The 25,635-nt window shown below is 38.5% G+C and overlaps 2 pseudogenes; both read left to right on the top strand.

Moving 5' to 3' along the window:
• The first annotated feature begins 2,714 nt into the window (after positions 1–2,714).
• Positions 2,715–14,321, top strand: LOC138076775 (arylacetamide deacetylase-like; annotated as a pseudogene).
• On the top strand, positions 12,241–12,810 carry LOC138091341 (S-adenosylmethionine decarboxylase proenzyme pseudogene; annotated as a pseudogene).
• Positions 14,322–25,635: the final 11,314 nt, after the last annotated feature.

The following is a 25,635-nucleotide window of genomic DNA, read 5'->3' as shown; positions in this document are numbered from 1 at the left end:
TCTGTTTCTTCTTCTCAAAGCAAGCATACTGAAATGGTTTGCCGTTATCTTCTCCAGTAGACCACATTTTGTCAAAACTCTCCACTATGACCCACCTGTCATGGTTGGCCCTACACACAGGGTTCATAGCTTCATTGAGTTAGACGAGGATGTGGTCTATGTGATCAATTTGGTTAGTTTTCTATGATTCAGATCACAAACCCCTTATTGCAAAATTCAACTTATATTGGAGAAAGTAGGGAATACCACTAGACAATTCAGGTATGACCTAAAGCAAATCCCTTAGGATTATACGGTGGAAGTAACAAACAGATCCAAGGGATTAGATTTGATAGACAAAGTTCCAGAAGAACTATGGCTGGAGGTTCATGACATGGTGCAGAAGGCAGTGATCAAAACCATCCCCAAGAAAAAGAAGTGCAAAAAGGAAAAATGATTGTCTGAGGAGGCCTTACAAATAGCTGAGAAAAGAAAGGGAGCTAAAGGCAAAGGAGAAAATGAGAGATATACCCATCTGGATGCAGAGTTCCAAAGAATAACAAGGAGAGATAAGAAAGCCTTTTAAGTGAGAAATGCAAAGAAATAAAGGAAAACAATAGAATTGGAAAGACTAGAGATCTCTTCAAGAATAGTAGAGATAACAAGGGAACATTTCATGCAAAGATGGGCACAATAAAGGACAGAAATAATATGGACCTAACAGAAGCAGAACATATTAAGAAGAGGTGGCAAGAATACACAGAAAAACTATACAAAAAAGATCTTCCTGACCCAGATAACCAGGATCGTGTGGTTACTCACCTAGAGCCAGACATTCTGGAATGCGAAGTCAAATGGGGCTTAGGAAGCATAGCTATGAACAAAGCTAGTGGAGATGGGGGAATTCCAGTTGAGCTATTTCAAATCCTAAAAGATGTAGCTGTGAAAGTGTTGCAACAAAATTGTGAGCAAATTTGGGAAACTCCACAGTGGCCACAGGACTGGAAAATGTCACTTTTCATTCCAATTCCTAAGAAAGACAATGCCAAAGAATGTAAAAACTACCCGTCCATTGCAGTCATCTCACACACTGGCAAAGTAATGCTCAAAATTCTCCAAGTGTGGCTTCAACAGTATGTGAACTGAGATCTTCCAGATGTTCAAGCTGGATTTAGAAAAGGAAGAGGAACCAGAGATCAAGTTGCTACTATCTGCTGGATCATAGAAAAGGAAGAGAGTTCCAGAAAAACATCTACTTCTACTTTATTGACTATGTCAAAACCTTTGACTGTGTGGACCAAAACAAACTGTGGAAAATTCTTCAAGAGATGGGTATATCAGACCAGCTACTTGCCTCCTGAGAAATCTGTATGCAGGTCAAGAACTAACAGTTAGAACCAGACATGGAACAACAGACTAGTCCAAATTGGGAAAGGAGTATATAAAGGGTGTGTATTGTCACCCTGCTTATTTAACTTATATGCAGAGTACATCATGCAAAATGCCAGGCTGGATGAAGTACAAGCTGGGAATCAAGATTGCCAGAGGAAATATCAATAACCTCAGATATGAAGAATACATCATCTTATGGCAGAAAGCGAAGAGGAACTGAAGAGCCTCTTGATGAAAGTGAAAGTGGAGAGTGAAAAAGCTGGTTTAAAACTCAACATTCAAAATCCCTAATACCAAAACCAGAGAAAGATGCTACAAAAAAAGAAAACTACAGGCCAATATCACTGAAGAACTTAGATATAAAAATCCTCAACAAAATTCTAGCAAACAGAATCCAGCAACATATTAAAAAAGATCATATTTCATGACCAAGTGGGCTTCATCCCAGGGATGTAAGGATTCTTCAGTATTCACAAATCAATCAATGTGATACACCACATTAACAAATTAAAAGGTAAAAGCCAAATGATTATTTCAACAGATGCAGAGAAAGCCTATGACAAAATTCAGCATCCATTTATGATTAAAAAAAACAAACAAACAGAAAGCTGGCATAGAGGGAACATATCTCAACATAATAAAAGCCATATATGATAAAACCACAGCAAACATTATCCTCAATGTTGAAAAATTGAAAGCATTTCCCCTAACGTCAGGAACAAGATAAAGGTGCCCACTCTCACCACTACTATTCAACATAGTTTCGGAAGTTTTGGCCACAGCAATCAGAGCATAAAAAGAAATAAAAGGGATCCAGATTGGAAAGGAAGAAGTAATACTCTCACTGTTTGAAGATGACATGATCCTCTACATAAAAAACCCTAAAGACACCATCAGAAAATTACTAGAGCTAATCAATGAATATATCAAAGTTTCAGGATACAAAATTAATACACAGATATCCCTTGTGTTCCTATACACTGACAATGAGAAAGAGGAAAGAGAAATTAAGGAGATAATTCCATTCACCGTTGTGATGAAAAGAATAAAATACTTAGAAATAAATCTACCTAAAGAAACAAAAGAACTGTACATAGAAAACTACCAAACACTGGCAAAAGAAATCAAAGATGACACAAATGGATGGGTAAATAAACCATTTTCATGGATCAGAAGAATCAATATAGTGAAAATAGGTATACTACCCAAAGCAATCTATAGATTCAATGCAGTCCTTATCAAGCTACCAATGGCATTTTTCACAGAACTCGAACAAATAATTTCACAATTTGTATGGAAATACAAAAAAACTCGAATAGCCAAAGTAATCTTGAGAAAGAAGAATGGAACTAGAGAACTCAACCAGCCTGACTTCAGACAGTACTACAAAGCTACAGTCACCAAGACAGTATGGTACTGGCACAAAGACAGAAATATAGATCAATGGAACAAAGTAGAAAGCCCAGAGATAAATCCATGCACCTATGGACACCTTATCTTTGATGAAGAAGGTAAAAATATACAGTGGAGAAATGACAAACTTTAACAAGTGGTGCTGGGAAAACTGGTCAACCACCTGTAAAAAAGTGAAAGTAGAACACTTTCTAACAAAATACACAAAAATAAACTCAAAAGGATTAAAGAGCTAAATGTAAGACCAGAAACTATAAAACTCCTAGAGGAAAACATAGGCAAAACACTTTCTGACATAAATCACAACAGCATCCTCTATGACCCCCCTCCCAGAGAAATGGAAATAAAAGCAAAAATAAACAAATGGGACCTAATTAAACTTAAAAGCTTTTGCATAATGAAGGAAACTATAAACAAGCTGAAAAGAAAACCTTCAGAATGGGAGAAAATAATAGCAAATGAAGAAACTGACAAAGAATTAATCTCCAAAATATGCAAGCAGCTTATGCAGCTCAATACCAGAAAAATAAACAACCCAATTAAAAAAAATAGGCCAAAGAACTAAACAGACATTTCTCCAAAGAAGACATGCAGATAGCTAACAAACACAAGAAAAGATGCTCAACATCACTCATTATCAGCGAAATGCAAATCAAAACCACAATGATGTACCATCTCACACCGTTCAGAATCAGTACAGTTCAGTTCAGTTGCTCAGTCGTGTCCTAATCTTTGTGACCCCATGAACCATAGCACACCAGTTCTCCCTGTCCATCACCAACTCCTGGAGACTACCTAAACTCATGTCCATCGAGTCAGTGATGCCACCCAACAATCTCATCCTCTGCTGTCCCCTTCTCCTCCTGCCCTCAATCTTTCCCAGCAGCAGGGTCTTTTCAAACGAGTCAGCTTTTTGCATCAGGTGGCCAAAGTATTGCCGTTTCAGCTTCAGCATCAGTCCTTCCAATGAACACCCATGATTGTCCTCCTTTAGGATAGACTGATTGGATCTCCTTGCAGTCCAAGGGACTCTCAAGAGTCTTCTCTAACTGGTCAGAATGGCTACCATCAAAAAGTCTACAAGCAATAAATGCTGGAGACAGTGTGGAGAAAAGGGAACCCTCCTACACTGTTGGTGGGAATGAAAACTAGTACAGCCATTGTGGAGACCAGTATGGAGATCCCTTAAAAAACTTGAAATAGAACTGCCATACAATCCAGAAATCCCACTGCTGGGCACACACATTGAGGAAACCAGAACTGAAAGAGACACATGTACCCCAATATTCATCGCAGCACTGTTTACAATAGATAGGACATGGAAGCAACCTAGATGTCCATTGGCAGACAAATGGATAAGAAAGCTGTGGTACATATACATGACAGAATATTACTCAGCTATTAAAAAGAATGCATTTGAATCTGTTCTAATGAGGTGAATGAAACTGGAGTCTGTTATACAGAGTGAAGTAAGTCAGAAAGAGAAACACTAATACAGTATATCGACACGCACATACGGAATTTAGAAAGATGGTAACAATGACTCTATATGCAAGACAGCAAAAGAGACACAGATATAAAGAACAGACTTTTGGACTCTGTGGGAAAAGGTGAGGGTGGGATGATTTGAGAGAATAGCAGTGAAACATGTATAATACTGTATGTGAAATAGATCACCAGTCCAAGTCCAATGCATGAAACAGGGCATTCAAAGCTGGCGCACTGGGACAACCCTGAGGGATGGGATGGGGAGGGAGGTGGGAGGGGGATTCATGATGGGGGACACATGTACACCCATGGCACATTCATGTCAGTGAATGGGAAAATCACTACAATGTTGTAAAGTAATGCTTCCAATTAAAATAAATAAATTAATTTAAAAAAGAACAAGAAACTAAAATTATGGTATCAGGTCCCATCACTTCATGGCAAATTGATGGGGAAACAATGAAAACAGTGACAGACTTTATTTTCAGAGGCTCCAAAATCACTGCAGATGTTGACTGCAGCCATGAAATTAAAAGACACTTACTCCTTAGAAGAAAAGCTATGATAAACCTAGACAGCATATTAAAAAGCAGAGACACTACTTTACCGACAAAGGTAGTCAAAGCTATGCTTTTTCCAGTAGTCATATATGGATGTGAGTGTTGGACCATAAAGAAAATTGAGCGTCGAAGAACTGATGCTTTGAACTTTCGTGTTGGAGAAGACTCTTGAGAGTCCCTCGGACTGCAAGGAGTTCAAACCACTCAAACCTAAAGGAAATCAGTGCTGAATACTTATTGGAAGGACTGATGCTAAAGCTGAAACTCCAATACTTTTGCCACCTGATTGGAAGAAGTGACTCATTGGAAAAGACCCTGATGCTGGGAAAGATTGAAGGCAGGAGAAAAAGTGAATGACAGAGGATGAGATGGTTTTTTGGCATCACTGGCTCAATGGACATGAGTTTGAGTAAGTTCCAGGAGTTGGTGTTGGACAGGGAAGCCTGGCATGCTGCAGCCCATGGGGTCACAAAGAGTTGGAGATGACTGAGCCAACCAAAAATAGCAGCCCAAGATAGCCTTATCCTGTTTCTACCAAGATACTCTGTTGTTTCCTAAAGACAACAGAACTACAAGTCATGCGGCCAAAACATGCACAATATAGAAATTTTTTACCTCAAGTAACAACCTTAACTAAACTACCCTGACTACCCCCCACCTACACACACACACACACACACACACACACACATGCGCACTATCAAATCAAAGAACTAGGATGTGACCCGAATGTTAGAATCCCTTCAGAAGCAAAGAGTCTATTTTCCAAAAAGATTCAGTGCTGAAGCCCCTTTACCATCTTTATCATAAATGGTCACATTCCAAAACCTAATCAAAACCTGCCCCATAAGCATTTGTGCATATGAGCTTGTTCCCTCTAGCCTTTTAAATTTTTCCCTGAACCCTGAATTGTGGAGACAGATTTGAACCTTGCCTATGTCCTTGCCCTTCACCCTGACAATAGAGCTTTTTCTTTTCTCAGAAGTCATTACCATAGTATTGGTTTCTATGCAGGCTGGGCAGCAAATCCTTGCTTGGTAAGAGTCATGTCCATACTTGACTACTGTAAATAATGCTGCAATAAATATGGGTGTGCAGATATCCTAACATTGGTCTTGGCAATGATTTTTTGGATTTGACACCTAAATAAGTGCAGCAATAATAATAATAATAATAATAATAAAAGTGAGACTACATCACACTAAAAAGTTTCTGCACAACAAAGGAAATCATCAACAAAATGAAGAGGCAACCTGTGAAATGGGAGAAAATATTTGCAGGTGACTCTTCCCTGATGGCTCCCACAGTAAAGCATCTACCTGCAGTGTGGAAGACCTGGGTTCGACTCCTGGGTTGGGAAGGTCCCCTGGAGAAGGAAATGGCAATCCACTCCAGCACTCTTGCCTGGAAAATCCCATGGATGGAGGAGCCTGATAGGCTACAGTCCATGGGGTCTCAAAGAGTCGGACACGACTGAGCGACTTCACTTTCACTTTCATTCTAATAAAGAGTTAATATCCAAAATACACAAATAACTCATGCAACTCAATTAAAAAAAAAAAGCTCTCTTTTGAAAGAAAAGTATTTGGTTAGACATTTTTCAAAAGTATTTGATTAGACATTTTTCAAAGGGGGCATACAAATTGTTAATGGAAATAATCAACACTCTACAATAGGAATAGAAAAGAGTTTTACTTGAGCCAAACTGATAATATAGCTCAGGAGAGCTATATCGCAAATCTGTATTCTGAGAAGCACTTGAATTATGCTCCACCACAGTATAAAATGGGAGACACTTACATAGGAAAAATCGCAAATTTATAAAATTCTTTGTCAAGAATTAGGATTGGAGGCTGTCAAGAAGTAAGGGTGCTTGTTAAGCAAGAATTGAATGGAGTCTGAAATGGTTGCATAATTACAAGTGGAGACATTGAGACCATAAGGTTGAAACTGGTAGCTGCTAATGAAAGTGAGTGGAATCTTTTGAGGACATCTCAGCTATCCAACTCCCTGTGTTCCCTCTCTCTTAAAGTATAAGGCTTTGTTTCAGACTTCACCTGAGTATCAGACATCTCCTTCAAAATTAATAATTAGGAAACTGTGAACATATAGCAAGAAAGAATAGTCACTGGGCCAAGGAACTAGAAACACCTTTTGTTGTTTTGTTTTTATTGGGGTATAATTGCTTGACAATGTTGTGTTAGTTTCTGCTGTATAGCTAAGTGAATCAGCTATATGTATTCATATATCTTCTCCCTCTTGGACTAACCCCCACTTCACTCACTACTCTGGGACACAGAGCACTGAGCTGAGCTCCCTGTGTTATACAACAGGTTCCCACTAACTATCTGTATTACACATGGTAGTGTATATATGTCAGTCCTAATCTTCCAGTTCATCCAATACTCCCATTCCCCACTTGTGTCCACATATCTGTTCTCTATATCTGCATCTGTATTTCTGCCTAGCACATAGAGTCATCCATACCATTTTTCTGCTTCCACATATATGAGTTAATATTTGATATTTGAATTTTGCTTTCTGACTTACTTCATTCTGTATGACAGACAGACTCTAGGTCTGTCATAGGAAAGACTAGAGATCTCTTCAAAAAGTTAGAGATACCAAGGGAACATTTCATGCAAAGATGGGCTCAATAAAGGACAGAAATGGTATGGACCTAACAGAGCAGAAGATATTAAGAAGAAATGGCAAGAATACACAGAACTGTACAAAAACGATCTTCATGACCAAGATAATCACGATGCTGTGATCACTCACCTAGAGCCAGACATCCTGGAATGTGAAGTCAAGTGGCCCTTAGAAAGCATCACTATGAACAAAGCTAGTGGAGGTGATGGAATTCCAGTTGAGCTATTTCAAATCCTGAAAGATGATGCTGTGAAAGTGCTGCACTCAATATGCGAGCAAATTTGGCAAACTTGGCAGTGGCCACAGAACTGGAAAAGGTCAGTTTTCATTGCAGTCCCAAAGAAAGGCAATGCCAAAGAATGCTCAAGGTACCGCACAATTGCACTCATCTCACACGGTAGCAAAGTAATGCTCAAAATTCTCCAAGCCAGGCTTCAGCAATATGTGAACCGTGAACTTCCAGATGTTCAAGCTGGTTTTAGAAAAGGCAGAGGAACCAGAGATCAAATTGCCAAGATCCACTGGATCATGGAAAAAGCAAGAGAGTTGCATAAAAACATCTATTTCTGCTTTATTGACTATGCCAAAGCCCTTGACTGTGTGGATCACAATAAACTGTGGAAAATTCTGAGAGAGATGGGAATACCAGACCACCTGACCTGCCTCTTGAGAAACCTGTATGCAGGTCAGGAAGCAACAGTTAGAACTGGACATGGAACAACAGACTGGTTCCAAATAGGAAAAGAAGTACGTCAAGGCTGTATATTGTCACCCTGCTTATTTAACTTCTATGTAGAGTACATCATGAGAAACGCTGGACTGGAAGAAACACAAGCTGGAATCAAGATTGCCAGGAGAAACATCAATAACCTCAGATATGCAGATAACACCACCCTTATGGCAGAAAGTGAAGAGGAACTAAAAAGCCTCTTGATGAAAGTGAAAGAGGAGAGTGAAAAAGTGGGCTTAAATCTCAACATTCAGAAAACTAAGATCCTGGCATCTGGTCCCATCACTTCATGGGAAATAGATGGGGAAACAGTGGAAACAGTGTCAGACTTTATTTTTTGGGGCTCCAAAATCACTGCAGATGGTGATTGCAGCCATGAAATTAAAAGACCCTTACTCCTTGGAAGGAAAGTTATGACCAACCTAGATAGCATATTTAAAAGCAGAGACATTACTTTGCCAACAAGGTCCATCTAGTCAAGGCTATGGTTTTTCCTGTGGTCATGTATGGATGTGAGAGTTGGACTGTGAAGAAAGCTGAGCGCTGAAGAATTGATGCTTTTGAACTGTGGTGTTGGAGAAGACTCTTGAGAGTCCCTTGGACTGCAAGGAGATCCAACCAGTCCATTCTAAAGGAGATCAGTCCTGGGTGTTCTTTAGAAGGACTGATGCTAAAGTTGTTAACTCCATTACTTTGGCCACCTGATGTGAAGAGTTGACTCATTGGAAAAGACCCTGATGCTGGGAGGGATTGGGGGCAGGAGGAGAAGGGGACGACAGAGGATGAGATGGCTGGATGGCATCACCAACTCTGTGGACATGAGTCTGAGTGAACTCCAGGCATTGGTGATGGACAGGGAGGCCTGGTGTGCTGCGATTCATGGGATCACAAAGAGTCGGACACGACTGAGCGACTGAACTAAACTGAAGAAGGTGGACTTTGGGGCCAGAGGACTGGAATTGAATGTAGATTTTCAAATTGGTAACTGTGTGATATTTTAAAGGATGAGAACTTTAAATATTAGTAATTTGCAAAACATCATTTATATGGGGATTAAATGCTATAATACCTATAACAGTGCTTGGAATGGTGCCTAGAAGCTAGTAATCCATTGAATAAAGCAACTTTTACCATGTTAACTATGAAAGGTAAGACAGAATCTATCTTAAAGTCCTTTTTAGAGCACTCTTTAGAAAGAATAGGAAAAAGGTTTAATTTTCTATACAATATACTCTCTGTGAGAAGCTACTTAAACCTTGGAAAATAAAGAATTAATGAACTAATGCAATAAAGATTATGTCAAATTCTGAATAATTTTATAAAGTTGGAAAAATAACTGTGGAGAAACAAGTAGTAATAATGTCTGATTTTTTAAGAAACAGTATGGGAATTACCAAAACTAGTCATTCCTTAAATATTTGTTGCCAGCAAAAGATAGCAGCTACAAAGTTTTCCCCCAAAATTGAACCAAATTGATCAAACTCTAAATTTTGATTATAAAAATGATATTCAGAGATTGACAGTCACATTTTATGATTAACAAAAATACATTTTTCAACAAATGTCCTGTTCATAAAAACAAAATTTTACTTTTGATTGTGGATCAGAAGAGCCTGCCTTATTTTAGTATATGACTAAGAATCAATGGTTATGGTACAGGGAACTTTACTCAATATTCTATATATTCTTTTGTAATAATCTATATGGCAAAATAATCTGGAAAAGAATGGACATATGTTCAACTGAACCACTTTACTATACACTAGAAACTAATATGTAAATCAACTATGTGCATGCCAAGTCACTTTGGTCATGTCTGAGTCTTTGTGACCCCAAGGACTGTAGCCAGGTTCCTCTGTCCATAGGATTCTCCAGGCAAGAATACTTGAGTGGGTTGCCTTGCCCTTCTCTGGGGGATCTTCCCGACCCGGGGATCAAACCTGCGTGTCTTATGTCTCCTGCATTGGCAGACAGGTTCTTTACTGCTAGCACGACCTGGGGCACCCCAAAAGAAAATAAAAATTAAATAAAACATTAAAAAATTTTTAATGGTAAATAAATCAGTGATTGTTTTTCTGTCTACAGCTACAGACTAGCCCCAAAGTGCCATTTTTCAGTTCAATTTGAAGATGTGTAAACTGCATTAAAATGATTTTTACACCCCCAAATTCTTGAAAGATGTGTAAATCCTAGAAGAATTGGTATCTCTGGAGACAGTACTAGAGGGAATTTAGCTGCAAGACTGACCCAGCATGTAAGATGCCCAGCATTTTTACTTACTAGGTTTTCTTTTATCTTTTATTAAAAATTTTTGATTCTTACTTCTAAATTATAAATACAATCTGTCAGTATTTTTTCCTTTACTTATTTTGAGGAACACTGAGGTGAACAATTTTATACTCTAATACTTTTGTAAAATGCTGATACAATTTCCTGTATAGTATATAAGCATTTTTAAGAAAGAAAATCAATAAATTGTAGCAATAACTATAATTAGGAAATCAAAGTATTTTATTTAATCTGAGTATATTCATAATATATATTCAGAATATTGTATATTATGCTGCTGCTGCTAAGTCGCTTCAGTCGTGTCCAACTCTGTGCAATCCCATAGACCGCAGCCCCCCAGGCTCCCTCGTCCCTGGGATTCTCCAGGCAAGAACACTGGAGTGCATTGCCATTTCCTTCTCCAATGCATGGAAGTGAAAAGGGAAAGGGAAGTCGCTCAGTCGTGTCTGACTCTTAGCGACCCCATGGACTGCAGCCTACCAGGCTCCTCTACCCATGGGATTTTCCAGGCAAGAGTACTGGAGTGGGGTGCCATTGCCTTACTATAATATGTATCTTACTAGAAACAAATATAGGTCATCACTGAGAGAAGGCAACCTGATCCTAGGTCTCAATTTATTCCAAAAATTAATTTTTCATTTCAATAATCAATAGAAAGCTAATTAAGCAGATATATAAAGAGGAAAGTAAGAACTAGTTACGGGGGAAAAATCACCCAGATTCAGATATCATTATCCTTAGAAAAAATGTTTTAGTAGAATCTGTTTAATAGAAATAAAAATATTTTTAAAAACTTAGAAATATGCTCATGGAAGAAGCTGTAAATTATAGATTATTCAAAAAATAAAGAAATAAAACTTCAATATATAAAAGTATTAACCTTCAAAGTTAAGCATTTCATATAGACTTTAAGATTATTTGTAGAGCAGTTTTAGATTCATGGCAAAATAGGGAAGATAAAAATTTCCAAACTACCCTTTGCCACACATACATAGCCTCCTTCATTATCAACATCCCCACCCAGAGTGATTCATTTGTTTCAGTTGGTGAACTTATATTTACACATCATCATCATCCAAAGTTCATGGTTCACTCTTGGTTTTACAGTGTAGATATTTGTTATTATATTGACTGCAATACAATTTAGAAATTGGAAGACAGACCAGAAAAATTGTAATACTTAACAGCTAGATTAAAAGAAAATACAAAATGAGAATAGACATTTAAGCATATGGAGGAAAAGACTAATATGAATGTATCTTTCTAATCTGAGGACAAAATGAGGACATATATTTACAAATAAAATTAAAGAGAATTCACTACCCAGACTACTGTCACTTTGGAATTTTAAAGAGGATGATTTCAGGCAGAAGAACATTAACCCCAGATGGAGGACCAGAAAGACAGGAAAGGGGTCTCACAGTATGGTCCACGATGTTAGCTAACACTTGCTCTACTCTCTCTCAGAGGGAAACAGTGGACCACAAGAGACAGCTCTATCTGCCTCTATTCCCAACAAACTCATGTTCGGGTTCCCTTACACACCCCCCAAAAAAAAGCTAGGAAATTTTTATTAATCCTTTTTTTAAAAAAAGTTAACGTAAAGCTATGGCAAAAATGAACCTGAACTTTACTAACACAGCTGGAACAATCTGCAGTGGCGGCGTCATCTGTGGGAAAAGAGATTTAATGTAGTTGATTTTCTGTGGTTGTTAGTGGGTCACTAGTCTCATGGTTATGAAAGCTGCACATTTTTTGGAGGAAAACCAAGAAACTACTGAAAGTTTGCTTCTCCATGCAGCAACCCAACACAAACCAAGGATCTGGGGATCTTTTCACCATACCAAAATCAGAGTGGGTCATATTTTTGAGGACTGTGCAATATTCAATTATGTAACAGAAACTTATAAGCAGGAAGCTTATGTACTCAGTGAGAGTAGTATGTTTGCCTCTAAGAGACCGTTTCATTTTGAAGACATATGGTACCATCCTCTGGCTGAAAGCACTGATTCCCTTGTTGAAATTTGCTAGGGATTACAGTGGATTTGGCTTAATTTAAAGCTTCTTTTATTCTCATAAGAATTACATGAAGTTGTCTCACCAAGGGTATACCCCACAGGAATTTCCAGGGAAAAATAGACTTTCTTAATGCAGTTTTCCCAAATGGAACAGCATATTGTATGGGACACATGAATTCTGACTGTTGGTACTTTGTATACTTTGGATTTCCCAGAGAGTTGGGTAATCAATCACCCAGATCAAACCCTGGAAGTTCTGATGAGTGAGCTTGACCCAGCAGTCAATTGAAAGAAGAAAATCATACAGTTATCTTAATAAGAGTGAACTGTTTACAGATAATACTCAGCATCTATAAATATGAAACAAATAAGAAATGGTGAATAGAAGAGAATTTCCTAACTTTGAAAAAAAGTATGTAAACAAAAACACTTAGAAGAAACATCATTCTTATTGGATAGTTACTAAAAGTTTTCTCTTGAAAATTGGATGCACACTACCTCTACCAAATTGTACCTGAAGTCCTGGTCAGTACTCTGAATGATGAGTGAGCAATACTATTTTTCAGTGTGATAATCAGTTTGCCTTCTCTTAAATAGGCCAGTACTTCAGGCATATCCAAGACAAAGTTGGTAGTGTTTGTAAAAACCTTTTGAAAGTCTGAAAATTTTAATTTATCCAAACATTACTGTGCAAAAAAAAAGAAAAAAACATGGGTTACTAGATACATATCTTATGGCTGGTAGAATAATCATTTTGTCGCAATGTGCTCAGAAGCACATTGCAGGAAAATTAGCCTAGAAGAAAATGATAAAATTTTACTGTTCCTGGAAAGATAAGGACTAGACCTAGAAAAGATAGAGCAGTACTGAAAAAAAATTAAAAATTAAAGTTTCACATTGCTTATATTCTTCCAAGATCAAATATCTCCTCAGTATGAGAGATGTCTCTTTCCCATCACAATGTTTGATTACATACTTAGGTATTTAAAATAGTCTTAATGATGAAAAAGAGGATCAAACACCTGCAGGTTACATAAATATGCAATTCATATTATAATAAAAGATCCTTTAACAAGGTTTATGAGGAGAGTACTGATTATTTTTGCTTTGAAAATTTAAATTTATATTTAGTTTATGGACATCTACTACTAAAATTTACTTGATATTAATATTTTTATTCTTTTACCAACTATGCAAATTATGTTATATATTTAAGGATTTTTAAATTTAAGAATGCCTTTTCTGCATTGTGTTTTATTTCCCATTAAAATGACTTATACAATCAACATATCCTAATATTGTTCAGCTCTTAGAAGATCCAGATGTCAAGATCAAGCTCAAGGTTTGATCTTTAATATATCCTGTTCTTCAGAATTTTCATTTTGATTTACCATCATATTGAGAAAATGCACATTAACCAGTTCTGTCGAAATCATTCATTGTCAGATTCTGGAGTGAATATATTACTACTACAGATAGATCAGTTAAGAAAACAATGCTTTCCAAACAACTCATTCCTCTGGAATCAAGCCATCTGTTCATATTTGTTAGTTGGAGTTCTTTGCTCCCTGAGACGTTTAGGAAAGGTCACATTTACAAGACTCCTACTCATGGTAGTTCAGAGCTGGCTAAAAAATATCCAGGGATTCTAGATGTGACACTTCACATTTGCTAGCTGATAACCACAAGTTATGTGGTTTACCTCTGACTTATGTCATCACTTGTTAATATGATGTCTTAAGAGATTATGGCCTCATGTATGTTACTTGACTTCAGAATTGCAGTCAATCAGTATATTAATTGGCTACATGAAAACCTGTAGTAAAAATCTGATCAATATAGAAAAATGTAAACCCTAGTGTTGTAGGAAAACCTGCAAAGAATTCACAGTAAGAATGTGTGTTTTATAGATCAGTCTTCCTAAATCCACATGCATGTAATTGTTGTTATTGCCAATGACTGTTTTTTATACATTAGTCTCAGAGTGGATTCACTCACTTTTGTTTCTCAGAATATATTATTTTATTTTTCTGTTATTATTTTTTTTTAGGCCATGTTAAATGGCATGGGGGATTTAGTACCCTTAGTCCCAACCAGAGATCAAACACTCATCCCCTGCACTGGAAGTGTGGAGTGTTATCCACTGGACTGCCAGGGAAGTGAAGTGAAGTTGTTCAGTCATGTCCAACTCTTTGCAACCCCATGGACTGTAGCCTACAAGTCTCCTCTGTCCATGGAATTTTCCAGGCAAGAATACTGGAGTGGGTTGCCATTTCATTCTCCAGTCTGCTATTTTTATCATTTTAAAAAGTCTAGGTTTCTTACATTCCTTTCATTTTCCTTGCTTGATAAATGTTATTTCAGCTAGAAGAAATATGTGCTTGTTTATTACAAAGGATTTACTCAGCATGATTTCAGGTCCTTGGAGAAGATCCATTTATTGCTAGCATGAATGAAGTTGTTGCTAGTGTTGCTGTTTAGTCACTAAGTCATGTCTGACCTTGAGACCCCATGGATGGTAGCCTGCCAGACTCCTCTGACGATGGAATTTCCAAGGCAAAACGTGCTGGAATGGGTTGCCATTTCCTTCTCCAGGGGATCATCCTGACCCAGGAATCGAACCTCCATCTCTTGCATTGTCAGGCAGATTCTTTACCCTGAGCGACCAGGGAAGCCCAAACATTGTCATTAGAGTTCCCTTCACTGGTGGTCAAGCGGTTAAGAATCTGCCTGCCAATGCAGGGAACACAAGTTAGGTCCCTGGTCCTGGATGATTCCACATGCTGCCAAGAAACTAAGCTTGTGCACTAAAACTATTGAGCCAAAACAGCAAAGTTAGCTGAGGATGTTTATATAAAACAAGCAAAATCATTGCTAAATAAATGAATGGATATGAATTTGACAAGAACAGTAGTCCAGAAGCATAATTTATGTATTATTATTATGTATATTCTCTAAAATTTTTACCTAAGCCTAGTCATTCAGTCGTGTCTGACTCTTTGTGACCCCCATGGACTGCCACATGCCAGGCTTCCCTGTCAATCACCAACTCCTGGAGCTTACTCAAACTCATGTCCATGGAGCTGGTGATGCCATTCAACCATCTCATCCTCTGTCATCCCCTTCTTCTCTTGCCTTCACTCTTTCCAAGCATCAGGGTCTTTTCCAATGAGTCAGTTCTTTGCATCAGGTGGCCAAAGTATTGGAGCTTCAGCATCGGTCCTTCCAATGAATATTCAGGACTCATTTCCTTTAGATTTCACTGACTGGATCTCCTTGCAGTCCAAGGAACTCTTAAGGGTCTTCTCCAACACCACAGTTCAAAGCATTAATTCCTCAGCACTCAGCTTTCTTTATAGTCCAAATCTCACATCCATTACTACTAGAAAAACCATAGCTTTGACTAGATGGACCTTTGTTGACAAAGTATGTCTCTGTTTTTTCATTTGCTGTCTAGGTTGGTCATAACTTTTCTTCCAAGGAGCAAGTGTCTTTTAATTTCATGGCTGCAGTTACCATCTGCAGTGATTTTGGGGTCCAAAAAAAAATAAAGCCTGTCACTATTTCCATTGTTTCTCCATCTATTTGCCATGAAGTGATGGGACCAGATGCCATGATCTTAGTTTTCTGAATGTTGAGTTTTAAGCCAACAGTTTCACTCTCTTCTTTCACTTTCATTAAGAGGCTCTTTAGTTCTTCTTCACTTTCTGCCATGAGGATAGTGTCATCTGAATATCTGAGGTTATTGATATTTCTCTTGGCAATCTTGATTCCAGCTTGTGCTTCATCCGGCCTGGCATTGCACATGATGTACTCTCATGTAAGTTAGATGAGCAAGGTGACCATACACAGCTTGACATACTCCTTCCCTGATTTGAAACCAGTCTGTTGTTCCATGTTCATGTCCATGTTGCTTCTTGACCTACATACAGATTTCTCAGGAGGCATGTAAGGTGGTCTGGGATTCCCACCTCTTGAAGAATTTTCCACAGTTTTTTGTGGTCCACACAGTCAAAGGCTTTGGTGTACTCAATAAAGCAGAAGTATATGTTTTTCTGGAACTCTCTTGCTTCCTCTATGATCCAACAAATGTTTGCAATTTGATCTCTGGTTTCTCTGCCTTTTCTAAATACAGCTTGAACATCTGGAAGTTCTTGGTTCATATACTGTCGAAGCCTGGTTTGGAGGATATTGAGCATTACTTTGCTAGCATGTGAGATGAGGGTAATTGTGTTGTAGTTTGAACATTCTAACAGAAACAGAAGATATTAAGAACAGGTGTCAAGAATACACAGAAGAACTATACAAAAAGATCATGACCCAGATAATCACAATGATATGATAACTCACCTAGGCCAGACATCCTGGAATGCGAAGACAAGTGGACCTTAGGAAGCATCTCTACGAACAAAGCTAGTGGAGGTGATGGAATTCCGGTTGATCTATTTTGAATCCTGAAAGATGATGCTGTGAAAATGCTGCACTCAATATGCCAGCAAATTTGGAACACTCAGCACTGGCCACTGGACTGGGAAAGGTCAATTTTCATTCCAGTCGCAAAGAAAGGCAATGCCAAAGAATGCTCAAACTACCACACAATTGCACTCATCTCGCATGCTAGTAAAGTAATGCTCAAAATTATCCAAGCCAGGCTTTAACAGTACATGAACCATGAAATTCTAGATGTTAAAAAACTGGTTTTAGAAAAGGCAGAGGAACAAGAGATAAAATTGTGAACATTCAATGGATCATTGAAAAATTAAGAGAGTTCCAGAAAAGCATCTATTTCTGCTTTATTGACTATGCAAAAGCCTTTGACTGTGTGGATCACAACAAATTGTAGAAAATTCTGAAAGAGATGGGAATACCAGACCACCTGACCTGCCTCTTGAGAAATCTGTATGCAGCTCAGGAAGCAACAGTTAGAACTGGACATGGAACAACAGACTGGTTCCAAATAGGAAAAGGAGTACATCAAGCTGTATATTGTCACCCTGCTTATTTAACTTCTATGCAGAGTACATCATGAGAAACACTGGGCTGGAAGAAGCACAAGCTGGAATCAAGATTGCTGGGAGAAATATCAATAACCTCAGATATGCAGATGACACCACCCATATGGCATAGAGCAAAGAATAACTAAAAAGCCTCTTGATGAAAGTGAAAGATGAGAGTGAAAATGTTGGCTTAAAACTCAACATTCAGAAAACTAAGATCATGATATCCAGTCCCATCACTTCATGGCAAATAGATGGGGAAACAGTGGAAAGAGAAAGAGACTTTATTTTTTGGGGGGCTCCAAAATCACTGCAGATGGTAACTGCAGCCATGAAATTAAAAGACCCTTGTTCCTTATAAGAAAAGTTATGACCAACCTAGATAGCATATTAAAAAGCAGAGACATTACTTTGCCAACAAAAGTCTGTCTAGTCAAGGCTATGGTTTTTCCAGTAGTCATGTATGCATGTGAGAGCTGGACTATAAAGAAAGCTGAGTGCCAAAGAATTGATAATTTTCAACTGTGGTTTGGAGAAGACCCTTGAGAGTTCCTTGGACTGTGAGGAGATCAAGTCCATTCTAAAGGAAATGAGTCCTGAATATTCACTGGAAGAACTGATGCTGAAGCTGAAACTCCAATACTTTGGCCACCTGATGCAACAAACTGACTCATTTGAAAAGACCCTGATGCTGGGAAAGATTGAAGGCGGGAGAGAAGGGGACAACAGAGGACGAGATGGTTGGATGGCATCACTGACTCAATGGACATGAGTTTGAGTGAACTCTAGGAGTTGGTGATAGACAGGGAAGCTTGACATGCTGCAGTCCATGGGGTGGCAAAGAGTTGGTCACGACTGAGTGACTGAATTGAACTGAACTGAACTGATTTCATATTCCCTGCTTCCATTCTGGCTCAGATGGCAAAGAGTCTGCCTGCATTGCAGGAGAATGGGGTTCGTTCCCTGTGTTGGAAAGATCCTCTGGAGAAGGAAATAGCAACACACTCCAGTATTCTTGCCTGGAAAATCCCGTGGACAGAGGAGCCTGGCAAGTTACCATCCATGGGGTCGCAAAGTGTCAGACAAGACTGAGCAACTTCACTTTCTTCTTTTCTTCTTATTTCATATTTAAGGCTGTTACAAATTGCAATACTTTATTTGTAATTTTCATTTTCTTATTATTGATATCAGGAATATAGAAGCACATTGCTTTTATATAGAGGTCTTATATCTCAATACCTTGCTTTAATTTTCTTAGTAGTTCTAAAACTTCTCAATGAAATATTTATGACTTTCTATGTAGATAATCCTGCCATCTGTGAATAATTATCCTTAAAAATCTGCTTAATTTTTATGCATCTTTCTTATCTTATTGCACTGCCTAGGACCTCCAGTATAATGTTAGGGAAAGAAAGAGTGGCAAGAAAGGATTTTTTTTTTTGTTTTTTCCAGTGTTCAGATTTTAATTATTTGATATCGTCTACTATTTAAGTGTTTGATATTAGGTCTGTACTTCGAAGTTGCTTTTTACCAGTGTGTATATTCTCATCTCCTTGAGGTTTTTAAGTTTCACTAGGACAAGAAAACAATTGCTGAATTTTGTCTAATATGGATGCTACATAAATTGATACGATTGTAAGCTTTATCCCCCCTTTATTCAGTTTATCTGGTTGTTTAATCTGCAAGGTTAATTTTTGTACTCCAGAGATGAAGTCCATAATGGCATACAATACTTTATTGCCTTTTTTACTTTTTATTACTTTTTCTTTCTTTCTTTTTAATAACAGATCTTTATTCCAATTAGAGACTCTTAATTGTGCTCCATACGCATCAGGGTACATGACAGTTAGTAAATGACTTTGTAAATAAAACCCCTCATTTTCATCATCTGCCATCATGACTCCTCTGCTCTCTGCTGAAGAGAAGGAGAAAGCATCAGTGCAAAGTTCTGTCAGGTGGGGTAGAAATGCACAACAAAGAACACAGCACAAAGTCCTTTCATGTGTGAATCCCCCCCCCACCACCACCACCCCCCGCCAGCCCACAAGACCAACACTGCATCATTCGTTTCAATCTATTACCAAGCCTATTATTTTGATAAAGGTCTTTGAGCACCTTTGTTTGCAGGGCAGGAATAGAGATTCAGACATAGAGAATGCACACGTGGACACAGAGGGAGGAAAGGAAGGGTGAGACAAATTGGGAGCATAGGCCTGACATTTATGGGACCCTCCTGTATAGCACAAGGAACGTAGCTTGGGGCTCTGTAGTGACCTAGAGGGGTCAGATGGGGTGGGTGGTAGGGAAACACAAGAGGGAGAGGATATATGTATACGTATAGATGATTCACTTAGTTGTAAAATGAATCTTAGTTGTAAAACTTAGTTGTAAAAAATAAAATGTTGTAAAGCAATTATACTCCAGTTTTCAAAAGGTAATGATTTGGAAAATGTGAACATGTAGCAACAAAGAGTAGCTGTTGGGCCAGAAACTAGTAACACTTTAGAAAATAGATCAGCCATATAGCAGGGATACAGAACGTGATAACATGCCTCCCAGAACACGATAACCCTGTCTGAAACACATTTCTAAGTTGCTTTTTTTAAAATATGTGTGTATTTATTTGATGGCACCAGGGTTAAGGTACAGCATATGGACTCTAGTTCTCTGACTAGATTGAACCTGGGTGCCCAGTATTGGGAGCACAGAGTCTTAGACAATGGACCCCAGGAAAGTTCCTCCTAAATTGTTTTTACAGACACCAGACTCCCACACTAGGAAACTGTTAACCACAAGTACATAAACCTCAGACTGGTTGGTACCACAAGGTTGATGATGTTGATCCAAGTATCTCTCTCAGCCAGCAACCAATCAGAAAAAAGATTCAAAGTCTTATCAGGCACCCTGCAACCCACACCATTAATGTTGCCTTTAAAAACCCTTCCCTGAAAGTCATTGGGGATTTCAGGTATTTTGAATATTGACTGCTCATTCTCCTTGCTTCAGTTCAGTTCAGTCACTCAGTCATGTTTCACTCTTTGTGACCCCATGGACTGCAGCACACCAGGCCTCCCTGTCCATCACCAACTCCTGGAACTTACACATACTCATGTACATTGATTCAGTGATGATATCCAACAGTCTCATCCTCTGTCATCCCCTTCTCCTCCCACCTTCAATCTTTCCCAGCATCAGGGTCTTTTCAAATGAGTCAGTTCTTCACATCAGGTGACCAGAGTATTGGAGTTTCAGCTTTAACATCAGTCCTTCCAATGAACATTTAGGGCTGATTTCCTTTAGGATAGACTGGTTGGATCTCCTTGCAGTCCAAGGGACTCTCAAGGGTCTTCTTCAACACCACAGTTCAAAAGCATCGATTCTTTGGTGCTCAGCTTTCTTTATAGTCCAACTCTCACATCCTTACATGACTACCGGAAAAATCATAGGCTTGACTAGATGGACCTTTGTTGGTAAAGTTATGTCTCTGCTTTTGAATATGCTATCTAGGTCGGTCATAACTTTTCTTCCAAGGAACAAGCGTCTTTTAGGCAAATCATCCAATATCACAGTAATCCAAGTCTATGCCCCAGCCAGTAATGCTGAAGAAGCAGAAATTGTATGGTTCTATGAAGACCTATAAGACCTTCTAGAACTAATACCCCCAAAAAATGTCCTTTTCATTACAGGGGACTGGAATGCAAAAGTAGGAAGTCAAGAAACACCTGGAGTAACAACCAAATCTGGCCTTTGAGTACAGAATGAAGCAGGGCAAAGGCTAATAGAGTTTTTCCAAGAGAACTCACTGGTCATAGCAAACACCCTCTTCCAACAACAAAAGAGAAGACTCTACACATGGACTTCATCAGAGGATCAACACCGAAACCAGATTGATTCTATTCTTTGCAGCCAAAGATGGAGAAGCTCTATACAGTCAACTAAAACAATACCGGGAGCTGACTGTGGCTCAGATCATGAACTCCTTATTGTAAAATTCAGACTTAAATTGAAGAAAGTAGGGAAAACCACTAGACCATTCAGGTATGACCTAAATTAAATCCCTTACGATTATACAGTAGAAGTGAGAAATAGATTCAAGGGACTAGATCTGATAGACAGAGTGCCTGATGAACTATGGATGGAGGTTTGTGACATTGTACAGGAGACAGGGATCAAGACTATCTCCAAGAAAAAGAAATGCAAAAAAGCAAAATGGATCTCTGAGGAAGCCTTACAAATAGCGTTGAAAATAAGAGAAGTGAAAAGCAAAGAAGAAAAGGAAAGATATACCCATTTGAATGCAGAGTTCCAAAGAATAGCAAGAAGAGATAAGAAAGTCTTCCTCAGTGATCAGGGCAAAGAAATAGAGGAAAACAATAGGATGAGAAAGAGTAGAGATCTCCTTGCTTGGCACCACGCAGTAAGTGCTGTACTTTCTTTTACCACAATCCAGGGTCAGTTGATTGGCTTTGCTATGTGTTGGGTAAGCAGACTTCAATCTATGTTCGGTAACACTAGCAGATGATGTTCTGAGGATGACCATTGTTTTCCTTTAATTTTATATAGTTCAGAAAGTTCAACTTTCAATGATGCAGGAACACGTCCAAATCCACATGTACAATGGCCACCTGGCCCGATTTTGGATGCCTGAACCACAGTTTTATATCTTGTCAGAACAAAGAACAGACATCAAACATGACTGGTACATCCCTTCAAGGTTTCAAAAGAGACAGAATAGCATGTACATAGTAAGACAGCACAACATTGGTGTTTGGGAAGAAAACCTCATCTTCAGTAGTACTTCCATTAGTGACATAGGAAGGGGAGCCTTTATCTCTGCCTTCAAATTTGGACATCCTAAACAATCTGGTGACTGCATTCTTTTTTTTCAATTGGTTAAAACAGATGGATGTTTGACAGGCCATAAGACAGATTGCTCTACTTGGCAGAAAGTTCAAGCCAAACCATGTATAATCCAGGATGACTTATGCATATCACAGAATATGAAATTTTCTTCCATCAAAATGATCAAAAAGTACATGAAAATGTACTCAATATGACTAATCATCAGGGAAATAACAATTCAAATAGCACACCAGTTCAGATGGTGATTTTTTAAAAAGCCATGAGAGAAATGTGAAGATGTTGAGAAAAGGGAAGCCCAACCCCATGTTGGAAGGAATGTAAACTGGTTCTTCCACCATGAAAAATGTTATGAATTTTCCTCAAGAATTTATTTTTAATTAATAGCATGCTAATGCATAAATTTAGTTTTCATGTATCTGTTTTAATCTGAGAAAGGTTTGCTTTTTGATAAGCAAGATATTGTTCACAAATTTTATTACTTATACTATTACTGTGACTTATTACTAAATTCACCTGAATATTTTAAAAATTAAAGTATGTATTTTAAGAGAGAAACTGTTGAACAAAGTAGAAGAAAGAGACAGAGGCAGATAGAGAAGTGTAATAGTTGATCTTCAAACATTTCACCCTGAGTCTTAACCTGCTCTTTCATCCTGTCCAAGGCCTTCTCCCTGTTGTCAAATAATAAAACAACTATATGAAAATTTGTTTGTTTTTGTTTTAACATTGAGTTAATTGCCAGGCAGAGAACACATACCAGGTAAGAAATTCAGTGAGTGATTTTCAGAGGAGGAAAAGCAGACATTTCTAAGAACTAAAGAGAGAAAGGGCATACTCCACAATGATTATGGTCATTAAGAACTGAAATGCAGGTGTTTACGTAGTACTGATGAGTCCATAGGTCAGTGTGCAAGGCCCCTTGATCAATTGACAGGAAAGAATTTCTAGTTAAATTTGGGTCAGTCAGTTCAATTCAGTCACACAGTCGTAACCGACTCTTTGCGACCCCATGAATCACAGCACACCAGGCCTCCCTGTACATCACCAACTCCCGGAGTTCACTCAAACTCATGTCCATCGATTTGGTGATGCCATCCAGTCATCTCATCCTCTGTTGTCCCCTTCTCCTCCTGCCCCCAATCCCTCCCAGCATCAGGGTCTTTTCCAATGAGTCAACTCTTCACATCAGGTGGCCAAAATATTGGAGTTACAGCTATAGCATCAGTCCTTCCAATGAACACACAGGACTGATCTCCTTTAGAAAGGACTTGTTGGATCTCCTTGCAGTCCAAGAGACTCTCAAGGGTCTTCTCCAACATCACAATTCAAAAGCATCAATTCTTCGGTGCTCAGCCTTCTTCACAGCCCAACTCTCACAATCATACATGCCCACTGGAAAAACCATAGCCTTGACTAGACGGACCTTTGTTGGCAAATTAATGTCTCTACTTTTCAATATGCTATCTATGTTGGTTATAACTTTATTTCCAAGGAGTAAGGGTCTTTTAATTTCATGGCAGCAATCACCATCTACAGTGATTTTGGAGCACAAAAACTAAGTCTACAACTGTTTCCACTGTTTCCCCATCTGTTTGCCATGAAGTGATAGGACTGGATGCCATGATCTAAGTTTTCTAAATGTTGAGATTTAAGCCAAATTTTTCACTCTCCTCTTCACTTTCATCAAGAGGCTTTTTAGTTCCTTTTCACTTTCTGCCATAAAGGTGATGTCATCTGAGTATCTGAGGTTATTGATATTTCTCCCAGCAATCTTGATTCCAGCTTGTGCTTCTTCCAGCCCAGCATTTCTCATGATGTACTCTGCATAGAAGTTAAACAAGCAGGGTGACAGTATACAGCCTGGATGTACTCCTTTTCCTATTTGGAATCAGTCGGTTGTTCCATGTCCAGTTCTAACTGTTGCTTCCTGACCTGCATACAGATTTCTCAAGAGGCAGGTCAGGTAGTCTGGTATTCCCATCTCTTTCAGAATTCTCCACAGTTTATTGTGATCCACACAGTCAAAGGCTTTGGCATAGTCAATAAAGCTGAAATAGATGTTCTTCTGGAACTCTCTTGCTTTTTCCATCATCCAGCAGATGTTGACAATTTGATCTCTGGTTCCTCTGCCTTTTCTAAAATTAGCTTGAACATCTGGAAGTTCATGGTTCATGTATTGCTGAAGCCTGGCTTGGAGAATTTTGAGCATTACTTTACTAGTGTGTGACATGTGTGCAATTGTGAGGTAGTTTGAGCATTTTTGGCATTGCCTTTCTTTAAGATTGGAATGAAAACTGACCTTTTCCTGTCCTGTGGCCACTGATGAGTTTTCCAAATTTGTTGGCATATTGAGTGTAGCACTTTCACAGCATCATCTTTCAGGATTTGAAACAGCTCAACTGGAATTCCATCACCTCCACTAGCTTTGGTCGTAGTGATGCTTTCTAAGGCCCACTTGACTTCACATTCCAGGATGTCTGGCTCTAGGTGACTAATCACAGCATCGTGATTGTCTGGGTCATGAAGCTCTTTTTTGTACAGTTTTCTGTGTATTCTTCCCACCTCTTCTTAATGTCTTCTGTTTCTATTAGGTCCATACCATTTTTGTCCTTTATTGAGCCCATCTTTGCATCAAATGTTCCCTTGGTATCTCTAATTTTCTTGAAGAGATCTCTAGTCTTTCCCATTCTGTTGTTTTCCTCTATTTCTTTGCATTGATCATTGAGGAAGGCTTTCTTATCTCTTCTTGCTATTGTTTGGAACTCTGCATTCAGATGCTTCTATCTTTCCTTTTCTCCTTGGCTTTTCACTTCTCTTCTTTTCACAGCTATTTGTAAGGCCTCGCCAGGCAGCCATTTTTCTGTTTTTCATTTTTTTCCCCATGGGGATGGTCTTGATCCCTGTCTCCTGTACAATGTCACAAACCTCTGCCCATAGTTCATCAGGCATCCTATCTATCAGATCTAGGCCCTTAGATCTATTTCTCACTTCCACTGTATAATCATAAGGGATTTGATTTAGGTCATACCTGAATAGTCTAGTGGTTTTCACAACTTCCTTCAATTTAAGTCTTAATTTGGCAATAAGGAGTTCATGATCTGAGTCAGTCAGCTCCTGGTCATTTTCTTGACTGTATAGAGCTTCTCCATCTTTGGCTGCAAAGAATGGAATCAATCTGATATTGGTGTTGACCATCTGGTGATGTCCATGTGTCAAGTCTTCTCTTTTGTTGTTGGAAGAGGATATTTACTATG

Source organism: Capricornis sumatraensis, chromosome 1, assembly GCF_032405125.1.
Source record: "Capricornis sumatraensis isolate serow.1 chromosome 1, serow.2, whole genome shotgun sequence".
Lineage (NCBI taxonomy): Eukaryota > Metazoa > Chordata > Mammalia > Artiodactyla > Bovidae > Capricornis > Capricornis sumatraensis.
Note: the sequence above shows the minus strand (reverse complement) of the source record. Positions and strands in the feature narration are given on the sequence as shown.